Source organism: Triturus cristatus, chromosome 12 (assembly GCF_964204655.1).
Source record: "Triturus cristatus chromosome 12, aTriCri1.1, whole genome shotgun sequence".
NCBI classification, from domain to species: Eukaryota; Metazoa; Chordata; class Amphibia; order Caudata; family Salamandridae; genus Triturus; species Triturus cristatus.
Genome location: NC_140595.1, coordinates 621,761,150 through 621,773,744, shown reverse-complemented (window position 1 = coordinate 621,773,744; position 12,595 = coordinate 621,761,150). Strand labels below are relative to the sequence as shown.

At 47.3% G+C, this 12,595-nt stretch overlaps 1 protein-coding gene across 4 annotated transcripts in view; it reads right to left on the bottom strand.

Moving 5' to 3' along the window:
* Positions 1–12,595, bottom strand: part of PIEZO1 (piezo type mechanosensitive ion channel component 1 (Er blood group)) — an 854,808-nt gene that overhangs the window by 243,218 nt on the left and 598,995 nt on the right. The window lies entirely within an intron of this gene.

Here is a 12,595-nt window from a genome sequence, read left to right as displayed (position 1 = left end):
GTAGCCGTCTCTGAAAGTTGCAAAATCCCCATAGATATTGTATGGGGGAAAAAGCGTTTTGGGACCCCCCATTTTTCTCGGCCCCCGCTTCATGGATCACTTTGAAAATTTCCAGACAAGAGCACAAGTAAGTTGTACACTAGTTTTGAAAATTTCATAAACGTTAGTCACCAGCGCAAAAGGTTATTAGCAAACACAAACGCTTCATCTATGGGAAAAGTTGGCCCTAACTATAGCTACCTACTGGCTAGCGCTAGCTGGATATATATCTATATGTATATCAGTTGCACTTGTCACTGGATAGTTATAAGTAGGATGGGGTTTCTAAAGGAAATGCCTTTTTTGTGTAGCTAATAACTTGCCGCGGTTTGACGAATCTCCACAAAACATTTTGGAAAGTGTTACTTTTTGACTAGTTTTCACATGGAAAGTTTCGGGGTTGATTCATCAAGTGATGGCTATGAAAAAAAGGGGGGTCCAAAACAAAATTTTCCAATTCATTTCTCCATAGGAACTTAAGACACAGCTACCGCCCAAACTGCTGAATGGATTTACACTATATTTGGCTGAAAGCTAGATCTCTTCAGACTCAGTCCTGAGTCATAAAAAAATGAACACAAAAAAACACAGGGGGCAGTGTAGGTATACACTGACTCCCCTAGGCCTGGTGGTGGGCCAGGGTCCAGGGGTGCCCATGCATTTTATTTTGGGGAGATTGTATTTCTGAGAGGCCACTTGGACCCCATTCCCTGGTTATGAGATGAAAAATGGGAGAGGGGCTGTGTGGCCCCCCTTCCTGTGCCCTTAAAGGCCCCGGGAGGCCCACCCCCAGGACACAGTCGTTTTCCAGCCCGCACCAGAGCAGACAGGGAAACATATGTTTTCTCCCATCTGCCAGGCCCAGTTTTCAAAATCTCCCGCCAAACGGGAGCATACATGGAAGTCTGCTGTCTGAGATTTAAACACGATCCCACTGGCTGGGAGCATACTTCTTTTCTGTTTCCCTGCCTGCACTCCTGCTGCACTCCCTCATCCCCTTAGAATTCAGGCCCCCAAGGGGAATGGGGTCCTTGGGGGCATATTAAGCCTCGGTGATGGGGCCGCACAGCCACCACCTTTCTGTTTTTTGTTGAATTTGGCTCCAGAGGATGGGGTCTCTAGGCCATATTAAGGCTTGGGGAGGAAGGGTCTGCATGCCCCCTCTTAATATATATGTTTTGGCCCAGGGGGATGGGGTCCCCGGGTCCCGCACCTACCCTGTGCTGTATCGCCAAAGGCTGTGAGTGGTGTGGGGTTAGCAGCCGGGGGGCTGCCTCTGGCTGGTTTGACAGCAAGTCCTGGCTGGAGGCCAGGCCCTGCAACCAATCTTGCAGCATGGGGTTGGCTACCTGTGGGGGGATGGCCGTGCATGGTGGGGGTTGGCATTACGTATGGTAATGAAATATGAATTTATTTTAAGGAAACCTAGAAATTGTGAGAAAGTGCCTCTTTTGACATGGTTAGCCCCCACTTTTTGCCCGGAAATTGGTGTGGTTTCGATTGTGGTGCACAGGGTCCCTGCCAACCAGGTCGCCGGTGCCAGTGCTTCTTCCCTAAAACTATTCCACAACTGAACCTTCAGGCCCCAGTGTAGCCCCTAGTAGAAGGAACCTGGGTACCTAGGGCATTGGGACTGAAGAGGGTCCCCTAGGGAACTCTCACCTCGGTCATGCAGACAGCACGAATGGCCTAGTGCAGACAAAATGACAATGTCGACATGGGATGCTTGTGTGCCATGTCAACTATCCCTGCCTCAGGTATAGGTGAGTCACCCATCTAGCAGGCCTCACAGCCCTAAGGCAGGGTGCACTATACCCCAGGTCCCAGGTAAGGGCATATCTGCATGAGCAGATATGCCTCTACAATATTTAAGGCCTTTCTTAGATATTGTAAGTGCCAGGGAAGTCAGAGAGTACTTGGGCAGAAAACTGGACAACTCGAGTTCCCCAGCACCATGACAGCTTCTCTAAAACCAGGAGTGCTTGTTACCAAACTACTCGCAATAAATCCCCACAGATAACAGTGTGGGATTTATTGAATCAGGTACTCAGAGGGCACCTCCGAGGTGCCCCCTCAAAACCGACCAACCCTGGTGTGGTCACAGACTGACTGTACGCAGCCTGCCACCACCAGACATGTTTCTGGACCCCTGGATCGAATCCCTCTGCTCTCTGGGACCAGAAACAATGCACAATCTGGCCAGAGGTGTCACACCTCCTCCCCCAGGATGGGCACAGTGCTCGAGAGGGAAGCTTCAAAGGCCTGCTGCCTTTGTAATTCGACCCCCAGCCTCTGCTGCCAGCAGTTGTAGGGAGCCCCCAGTTTATACCTCCCCTTTGGCCAGGAAAACCAGCAAGAAAACTTAGAACAATGGGAGGTGTGCCCACATCTGCCAACTCCACCCCCTAAGGTGGGGAGGTGAGGTAAAGCACATCTTTCAATCCCTGCCATCGTGGGAGATCCCTCTAATCAGGGCTAGGACTATACCCCTCCCGCAGGAGGGTGGTATAATGAGGGTGTAATCACTGCAGGTAAGGTGCCCTACCTGCACCTCCTCTAAAAAGAGCCTACATTTAGTATTTAGGTGGCTCCCCCAGAACTGGAAAATAGTTCCTGCCAACTAAAGAAAGAAAAGGATGAAGATGCTGCGCAGAAGAAGACAGAACCTGCCTACTGACTTGGCACCAGCCCTACTGGCCTGTCTGCAGCCCTCAAAAATACTGCAAAGAAACAATGCCTGTCCAGAAGTCAACGACCTCCACAAACCGTGGGAGGAATGCCTACCTCTGAAGAAGACAAGGCCTTCCGGGGACAGCAGCTATGTACACAAAAGAAAATAACACCAAGGACTCTGGTACTCTCTGAATCCTACATCCTTGACCACTCTGCACCCAACCCCTCTGGCCTGTGTCCAGGTGGCCCAGTGATCCAGAAAAGGTTCCCCAGTGATCCTGAGTCCAAGTCCAGTGTTGGATGACCCTCCTGGATTCCACGACAACTCCTTTAAACTGATTTAAGAGGCTCCCCCTACCGCGACGTCAAAGGACGCCCCTGCACCCGAAGCCCCTGGGAGTTGGTGAGCTGAACTGATGGTGCCCCTATGACCCTCAGTACCTCAACTGACCTCGGCTGTCGCTGGTTTCCTCTATGCAGCCTCCGGATCGACTCCTGTAGCCTGTTTGTCAAACCCAGATTTCCTATTGAAAAGCATTGGACGCCCATGACACTGTGTTTGCTCCCTGCATCCGGAAGGTCCTGTGCCACTGGTGGTGTATGTTTGGTGCTGCCTTGTGGCCCCCCCCCCACCGTGCTTGCTCTAACCCCCAAAGCTTGGCCCCTGCAACCAATCTACGTACCTACAAGCAGTGTGGCTTTGAGCACACCCAGTCTCCATTGAAACACAATGGGTCTATCTCCGAATTTGACCTCTGAACCCGGCCGCCCCTGTGCCGCTAGTAGTGCAGACTTTGTGCTTACCTGAACCTTACCCTCTGCTGATCTTAACCCCTGAAGACTGGAACAGTAAGTTGGGTACTTACTCGTAAAATCTCATTGTTGTTTTCCTTCATAGGATAACATTGAACTGTTTGAAAATTCCACTGTCGACTTTTAAAAGACTAAAGTATTTTTCCTGAAAAATGTATTTACCTTTATGCGAAGGTCTTGGTCCTAAAATAAAACTCAAACAAAATTTATTTTTCTAAAATTGGTGTGGATCTCCTTTTTGAGTCATGTGTCCCTTATTGGTGTGTGTGTGCAATAAACGTCTTACACTCCTCTCTGTTAGGCCTAAGGCTGCTCGCCCACACTACCTCTAATAGTGCACTTTGGGTTTACATTGAGCCCTGTACACTTCTGGGGGAATCTCTGGACACTATGCACAGTATAACCACTTAGTGGTATACTATATACAGAGCCAAATTCCTACATTGGTGGCACAGCGGTGGGGTACAAGACTTGACATTTGTTGTACCACTTGATCAAAAAGTGATTTCACAAGATAAAATCCAAAATTGTCTTTAGGTAAATATTTTTTCAATTTTAGTTTTTTCCCCAAATTTGTTAAACTAGTGTTAGGGTCTTGGCTAAGTTCCCCGCTGTTTAAGAATAAAAATCAGTAAAGTAGTTAGGCCTTAGTAGTCCTTTTGCATTTTTTAAGTCCTTAATAAAACCCCAACATCTTTAAATACCATGTCAGAAAATCCAGGGACCTTCCAGGGGCTCAACCTGGGCCCCTATGCACATCTGAGAGTAACCCAACTCAAAGAACTGTGCAAAGCATGGAAACTTAAACCATGGGCACTAAAGCCACAAAAGCCCATCTCCAGCAGTTGCTGGCAGAGAATGACAAGGCCAGGGCAAATAAAACGTCACTAAATGGGGAAGAAGTTGATTAAGATGATTCCAAGGTAGCGGAGGAGGACAATGGGGGGCGGAAGTAGTTGGAAAGAAGGAAGTGGAGGTGTACCCAACCATCCCTGTAGGCTGTCTGCTTGGAAATGATTTGCGGGCTGCCCCTTGGGCTGAATTCGAACTGAGAACCCATGCAACCATGCTAGGACTCTCAGAATGGAATTTTGTGAAAACCAGAGCACAGAGTAGAGCTCAAAGAGAAAATGAGGTACTGGAACTAAGATAAAAGGCAAGAAGACTGGGGGGACCAACTTCTAAACAGATTCCAAGTCAGAGCCCCTCTTCTCAGGAAGAGGACTTGTTATCCTCAGAGGGAACTGAGTCTGAGGAGCTTGGGCCTTACACTGGAGAGCTCTTGAGCCCAGGGGCTCTGTGCCAGGGACATGAAACCTGTCCTACTCTTGAGAGCCTGAAGCAGCAAGCTGCTGCACAGTAAAAGGGTGATATCACTGGCACCCACGGGGTCTAGTGGGAAGATGGACTCCTATACACTGAGGCGAGAGACCCTAAACCTGGTACAACCAGGACAGTGGTACTACCTCAGAGGTTTAAAGAGTTCTTCCTTACTTTGGCCCATGATATCCCCCAGCTGGGCACCTTGGTCAGGATAAAACATGGAGTAGATTAGTTAATCACTTCTACTTGTTAGGGATGTCTCAAAAGGTGAAGGACTTTTGTCAGTCATGTGTCTCCTGCCAAGCCAGTGGTAAGGCAGGAGGCCACTGAAAGGCCACCTTAATTCCACTTCCAGTGGTTGGGGTACCCTTTGAAAGGGTGGGAGTCAACTTTGTTGGCCCCTTGGACCCTCAGACAGCCTCAGGGAACAGATATATTCTAGTGGTAGTGGATCATGCCACTGGGTATCCTGAAGCTATTCCACTTAGGACCACTACTGCTCTAACAGTGGCCAAGGCCCTCCTTGGTATCTTTACCAGGGTTGGTTTTCCTAAGGAGGTAGTATCAGACAGAGGACCAAACTTAATTTCTACATACTAGAAACACATTTGGGAGGAGTGTGGAGTGACTTATAAGTTCACTACCCCTACTACCCACAAACCAATAGCCAGGTTGAAAGGTTTAGCCAGTAAATGAACTGCATTATTGCTGGAGTCCCTGAAAAAAAAAGTCATAAATCCCTTATTGGTCTGTGTGTGTGCAATAAATGTCTTTCACTCCTCTGTGTTTTTTTTGTTGGATTATTTGTTATTGGTTTCCAAAAAGACAGATAAAAAATGTCATTTAACTGTATCATATTGACAATATTATGGGTGACTATTCACATATGAAGAAATAAAGAGAAAGCAGATACAGTACTGATGAGGCGTCAAGTAATCACAGTGATATTAATTATGTAACAATATTGACATTCTATATCACAAATATGCCATCTCCAACTTTATTGAGGATAACAAAAAAGACTGTCCTTTGTTGTCCATATATGTGCAATATGTACCTAAGTAGCGTGCTTGACCAGGCATCCACCTAGAAATGTATGTGCATATACATGGATGCTTATATGGTAGCGCTGTGTGCGGGGGGATCCGTATCCAGTAATGTTGTATGTATCTCCGCCTTACACTCCTCTGTGTTAGGTCTAAGGCTGTTTGCCCACACTACTAATAGAGCACGTTGGGTTTACATTGAGCCCTGTACACTTCTGGGGGAATCTCTGGACTCAGTGCACGTTATAACCACTTAGTGGTATACCATATTCAGAGCCAGCTATCTACAGATATTCAATCAAAAAAACACAAAGGTTAAAGTAAAGTTACAGTTAAGTGACAAGTTAAGTAGCAATGTAACATTTTAAACTCTAAAAACCACAGAAATTCACCAGTTAAAGTTATCTGAAGTAATTATAACTTATGCTCTAAAGTAACTATAACTGACTTTCTCGCTCGCTCTGCCCTGCTAATTACCTGCGGCCAGGCCCTGTGACTAAGTGTGAGAAAGTTGCTCTATATATACTGTTCCCAAATAGGTACAGTGTGTATAGAGTCCACAGTCCCCAGAGGTTTGGCAGAGGCTAAAGTTAGATATAACCTTACTCTCTAAAGTGGTAGCTTGGTCGAGCAGTAAGGCAGTATCAGAGGACAGTGTAAAGCATTTGTTGTACACACTTAGTCAGCAAATGGTCTCACACACTCAAGAACTGAACTCTAGGCCAATGGTTTGTATAATAAAAATATAGAGTTGTTTTATTTTAGAACCAACAATAGGTATTAAAATATACTTTCTCAGAATGAGATGCTTTAGTTAAATACTTTGCAATATGCAATTGACTTTTGTAGGTAATAGTTACAGTTTGTTGCAATAGGCAACACAATTTCTAACACAATAATACATTGAGCTCAATGGGAATTTTAAGTTATATGCAATTGATTACTTTCAGGATTACTTGTCTAACTCCAGGACTGGATCCTAGATTCAGTCCTGGGACAGTTCTTGGAAACAAGTGAGTAAATACGTTTTAGTTACTGTTGTGATTTTTAAGCAATATTTTGCTATTTTAAAAGTTGACACTTAGAAACTTTATCTGATCAAATTACCATTAGCGATTTTTAAGGAATATTTATAAGTTTGCAAAATCGACACTTCACAGAAAAACTGTCAATGGTTTCCTATGTAAGAAAATTCAAGTTACGGGTAAAGTATGTTCTTGTTACTTTTGTAATCCAGTGTTGGGCTCCTAGGCTCAGTACTGGGACATCTATCTAAAACAGTTAAGTAATTACATTTTCATAGTTGGTCCGATTTTTTAAGAATATTTGTAGTTTACAAAGATAGACAGAAGAAATTTCACAGAAAAACAGTCAATGGTTTCCTATGGAAGAAAATTCAAGTTACGAGTAAAGTATGTTCTTGTTACTTTTGTAATCCAGTGCTGGGCTCCTAGGCTCAGTACTGGGACATCTATCTAAAACAGTTAAGTAATTACGTTTTCATAGTTGGTACGATTTTTAAAGAATATTTGTAGTTTGCAAAAATCAACACAGAAGAAATTTCACCGAAAAACAGTCAATGGTTTCCTATGGAAGAAAATTCGAGTTACTGGTAAGTGCGGTTAAAATTACTTTTCAGGGTCAGTACTGAGCTACAAGATGCAGCACGGAGGTCTCTCCTGATAACAGGTGAATAAATCGGAATTCGTTATTCGGCTGATTTTAGATGAATATTTTAAAGTTCCAAAACTCCATACTTAGAAGAATTTCCAAGTGAAACCAGTCAATGTTAGCCTATGGAAGGAAAGTGAGTTATCGGCTTTTAGGTAAGTACTCGACAGGCAGAGTTAAGGGTCTGGGCATAGACTCAGGGATCTCCCAGGGTCAGGTAGGTACAGTTGGTACACCCTCAGCAGCAAAGAGGCAGTCGGGTGCAGAGGTAGTTAGGCCCAATATTATCCAATGAGAGGCAGGGGGCCTTCGGTTGGTGGCTGCTGGCGAGTAGGCCATGCGGCTGTGGGAGCTGGGCTCCTGGTCACTTGCTCAGAGCAAATGGGGAAGTAGATTAGGACATAGGTTGCACTGCCAGGGGCACTCGGGCGGCTGGGTGCAGGGTGCTTTTGAGCCATCGGGCGCTCAATGTTATTCAATGGAGATCTTGGGAAGTGAACAAAGGCTGCAGGCTCGGGGACGGAAGATCTTCAGGAGCGATCAACACCTCGAGGGGTAAGTTGGGATCTTGGAGGATAGGTAGGCACCCAGGAGTTGGGCACAGGGGACCGTGGGGCGCCGGGTGCAGGGGTGTCGTTTGACGTCGGAAAATCTTACCCCCTGCTGGTCGCAGTTGGAGGTGTCCCTGGTTCTGAGGCTGCAGGCGTCGTCTGGGTCGTCGAGAAGGGTCCTTGGGCACTGGATTCCAGGTCAGAATCGCCGGGGGGACGTCCTCAGGGTCCTTGTCCCCTCGGGCACAGGCCGGGCTCGGCGGGTGCAGAATGTGCTGGTTTCGCGGTTCCTGGCTGGCACAAGGGGTACTGCTGTTTGAGCAGAACCACTGCTCGTGGGAGTCCCAGTCTTGGTAGAGTCTCAAGGTGGTCAGGTCCTCCAGGGTTTTTGAGGGTGCTGACCACTGAAGACGCCGGAGTTCCACAGGAGCAGGTTCAAGGATCAACAGGCCGGTAGGGCTGGGGCCAAGTCAGTTGGTGTTGTCCTCTTGTTAGCAGCTGCGCGGCGGGTCTTCTGGTTTCTTGATCTTCTTGCTTGTTTTCGAATCGGGATCTGAGGAAGGAAGGTTCAGGGTGCCGATAAATACTAAATTTAGGGGCGTTACAGGTAGGGTGAGGGCAGGGACCAATGGGTCCCTGTCCTGGGGTGAGTACACCCCCTATACTGCTCCTCTCCGGTGGGAGGGGGGCAGGAGCCTAGCTGTGATTGGGCAGGGCTCCCCATCCTCAAGATGGCCGGAGCCCGGAGTTGTGCTTCACCTCGCCTCTCCACCTGAGGGGTGGAGTTGGCACAGGCTGGCACACCCCCTTTCTCACGTAGGGTTTCCCGACAGTCTTCCTGCCAGAGTGGGGTCAGAACCGGTGGGGGCCAGTTGCTGAGTACATCAAGTGGCCTGGAGAAGCTCACAAAGGTGGCATGCCTTTGAAGCTTCCCCCTGCCCATCCTGGGGGAGGAGACCTAGCACCTCGCCCAGGATGTGCATTGTTGCAGGCCCAGGAGAGCTAGGACTCTTCACCTAGGGGTCCAGCAACATGTCTGCTGTGTGGCAGCCTAGGCAGCCTCTCAGACAAGACGTAGTTTGTAGGTTAGGTTTCAGGGAGCATCTCTAAGATGCCCTCTGTAGTGCTTTTTACATTAAATGCCACATTGGCATCAGTGTGGGCTTAATGTGCTGAGAAGTATGATATCAAACTTGTCAGTCTTCAGTGTAGCCATTCTGGTGCTGTGGAGTTCGTAATGACAACCTCCCAGCACCATATACTCTTAATGGCATCACTGCACTTACAGTGCCCAGGAATGGCCCTGGGTACTGTAGGGGCACAGGGCTCATGCACCTGTGTCCTCACGACTGGCATAGGGCACCCAGCTAGAGGGGTGGCTGATGTATGCCAGGGCAATGGGTTTGTGGGCATGGCACACAGGGATATGTGCCATGTCGACTCTGTGTTTAGTTCTGTACCAGGACACTTAGCCTGCAAGGGCAGTGTGTGTGTGTCAGGGTACAGGGCCCCTAAGGGTGGCACAATAAGTGCTGCAGCCCTTAGGGGTCTTCTCTGGTCACAATGCCCTGGGTACCTAGGGTACCATTTACCAGGGGCTGACATGTGGCCAGAGATGCCAATTGGGTTTAGGCTTTAGTACAGTTTTTAGGGAAGGAACATAGGCCCTGGGTACCTGGTTGGCAGGGACCCAGGGCACACCAAGGAAAAGTGCATCAGGTGTCAGGCAAAACGTGGGGGGGTTACTGCAACAGAAACCCACTTCCTTACACAAAGCCCCTGCCCCCCACAGACAGCCAACTCCAGGCTGCACGGGGCATTTGGCCATGTAGGGTGAGAGGTTGCCCGCAGGGCCTCAATCCCGCAATGCCCATTGCTGAACAGGGCCTGGCCGCAGGCTGCCAACCCCACGTCGCGCACAGCCTTTGGCGTATGTGGCATAAGTTTGGTCTTTAGGCGCTGGGGACCACATCCCCCCAGTGCCAAAACATTTATATTAAGAGGTGGAGGGCAAGCAGCCCTCCTCCCCTTGGCTTAATAGGCCCCAACGACCCCTTCCCTGGGGCCAAATTCCATTAAAAAGGGGAGGGGGCCATGTGGCCTCACTCCCTGAGCCTCATAGGCCACGGGGACCCCATCCCTCTGGGGCAAAATTCAACTAAAAAGCAGATGGGGCCACAGGGGTCCTGACCCAGAGCCTTATTAGGCCCCAGGGACCTCCAACCCTTTCCAAGCGTCATTAGGCCCTAGGAAACCCATCCTCCAGGGCCGTATTTTCTTAAAAAGCAGACGAGGGCCCCGCGGCACCCCCTAGCAGAGCCTTCATAGGCCCCAGGGCCCCATCCCGGGCCATATTTTATGAGTAAAAAAGAGAAAGGGGCATGTGGCCCTCCTCCCCAAATATTCATAGGAACCTGGGACCCCGCCCCAGGGGGGCCATACCTTATTTTAAATGAGAGAGGGGCTGCACATCCCCACTGGAAAGTTTTGAGCAAGGGGGCAAAGGAAAAGGGGGAAATCGCAAAAGTATATTTTGCTATTTGAATTCTCATAAGAAAGCTTGCATTCCCATAAAGAAAAAAAATAGCTGAAGGAAACAACACCAATCTAGCAAAGTTTCAATTTTAATCCAAAAGTGTGTTTTTTTGTAATTTGGTTTAAATGCATTCAGTTGTTTTCAAGGAATTTGTCTTTAAAGAGAGGATCAGGTTAGGTTAACCCTCAGAAAAAGTTAGAGCGATTTGGATGGTTGGTTTTGTGGTACCAAAATTGCATTAGCCATATCAGCACTGCGGCATTGGTACCTGTTCAGCAGTACAGAAACAATCGGATTGTCTGGCTGCAACATTGCAGAAAACGTAGCGGCCACTGATACAGGACTCTGTCCAAGAGTCCTGAAAAAATCTGAGAAGGGCCCATAATGGGGCAGGCTGAGCACACCCTGACCCCCTTGCCCCTGGGCCAACGTGCCAGCAATAAAAATTGTAAAAAATATTTTATCGTTGATACTGTGGTACTACTAAGGGACCCAGCACTGACCCCCATGTGGTACTGCAGAATTCCTGTGGTACGCAAAGTAATTTTGAAAAATGCCATGCACATTGAGGCCGCACACGTGGTTTTGGGTGCAGGTTACCGGAGGAGGTTGGGTGCCTGCTCAACTTAAAATATGATATGAAAAGCACAGAAATTCACTGATTTTTCCGTTGGCTGACTTCTGTTGGTTTACCAAATGGAGAATGGCTTGCCTTGGAGCAGCTAATGGCTCAGTTCAAGTTATTTGTGCTATTTATGGAATTACAATCAGGGGTATTCCATTTCTATTTGTGCTGAGAAACGTGTAGTATTAACATGTGGCATTTGTGACAGACATCTGAGAGCTTTAGCAGGAAATAAACAGATATGAATAGAGTGGGGTTACAGATAATATACAATGGCCCCTAAATCAGTGATACCATGGTTACACCACGTGAAATGTCAAAACTCTGGCATTCATTCGCAGAGCTTTTTGAGGACCAGCACACTGAAGTCCAGAAGGACCGAGACAGCAAGGTCTGGAACGGGAACATTGGCATTCATGGTGTCCAACTAGTGGAATACCGATCTGGCTAGAGTAGAACGACTTGTAACTTAGGAGATGGTTAAAAAAAATAACTCATCCATTGCACTTTAAATAATCGTACACACATATCCGTGTTTAACTTTCACATAAAGTTGAACACCTGGTTAATTTCCAACCCTGACAAGTAGATCCCCTTCTAGATCAGATCAGCTTGCAGGTAACAGCTTTATTATCAAGAAATTATGGATGGCACCAAGAGACTCCTTGAGAGTAAATGCTTGTGCTTAATACATTACCTAAATAGGTAAATATTGCACAGGCATTGATCTTGATGGCTTCATTCCATCTGGGGGCAGAAATCAGGTAGTCCATGGGGGCTTGATCTCTGAAATGGCCTCAGGCGGGCATTATAGTTTTACAAAAACTTCTCAATACTATACAAGTCATGGGTCCTCTGAACCGAGGATGGAGTTTTGAATATAATACACGGCTTCAAGTTGGGTCTACAAAAAGAGAGACATGTTGAATTATAGGGAATTGGGTTTTAAGATTAGTAGACTATTGCCTTATATAATACAGGAATACAGAATATCAGTGCTCTAACGTGGAGGCAGCAATGAGGAAGATCCTCTGATGAGCTAAGGATAGACATGAAGTAGATTATTTCTCATGGAGGTGAAGTAATTGACAGGGCATGACTAGCCTCCTGCAGGACTCTGAGAGGGGGCACATATAAAACATGCCAGGAAATACTTGGGGAGTTACTCGTCTTCACTTCAACATGAGTATGTCTGAGGGGCCCGAGTTTCACACAATTCTAAAAGCTACCAAATTCAGACCAACTTCTTCTTAACACCTATGATGTGTTGATGTTTGAACCCTCACACTGTGGTCCTTTACATGTGAATCTAAGGTCA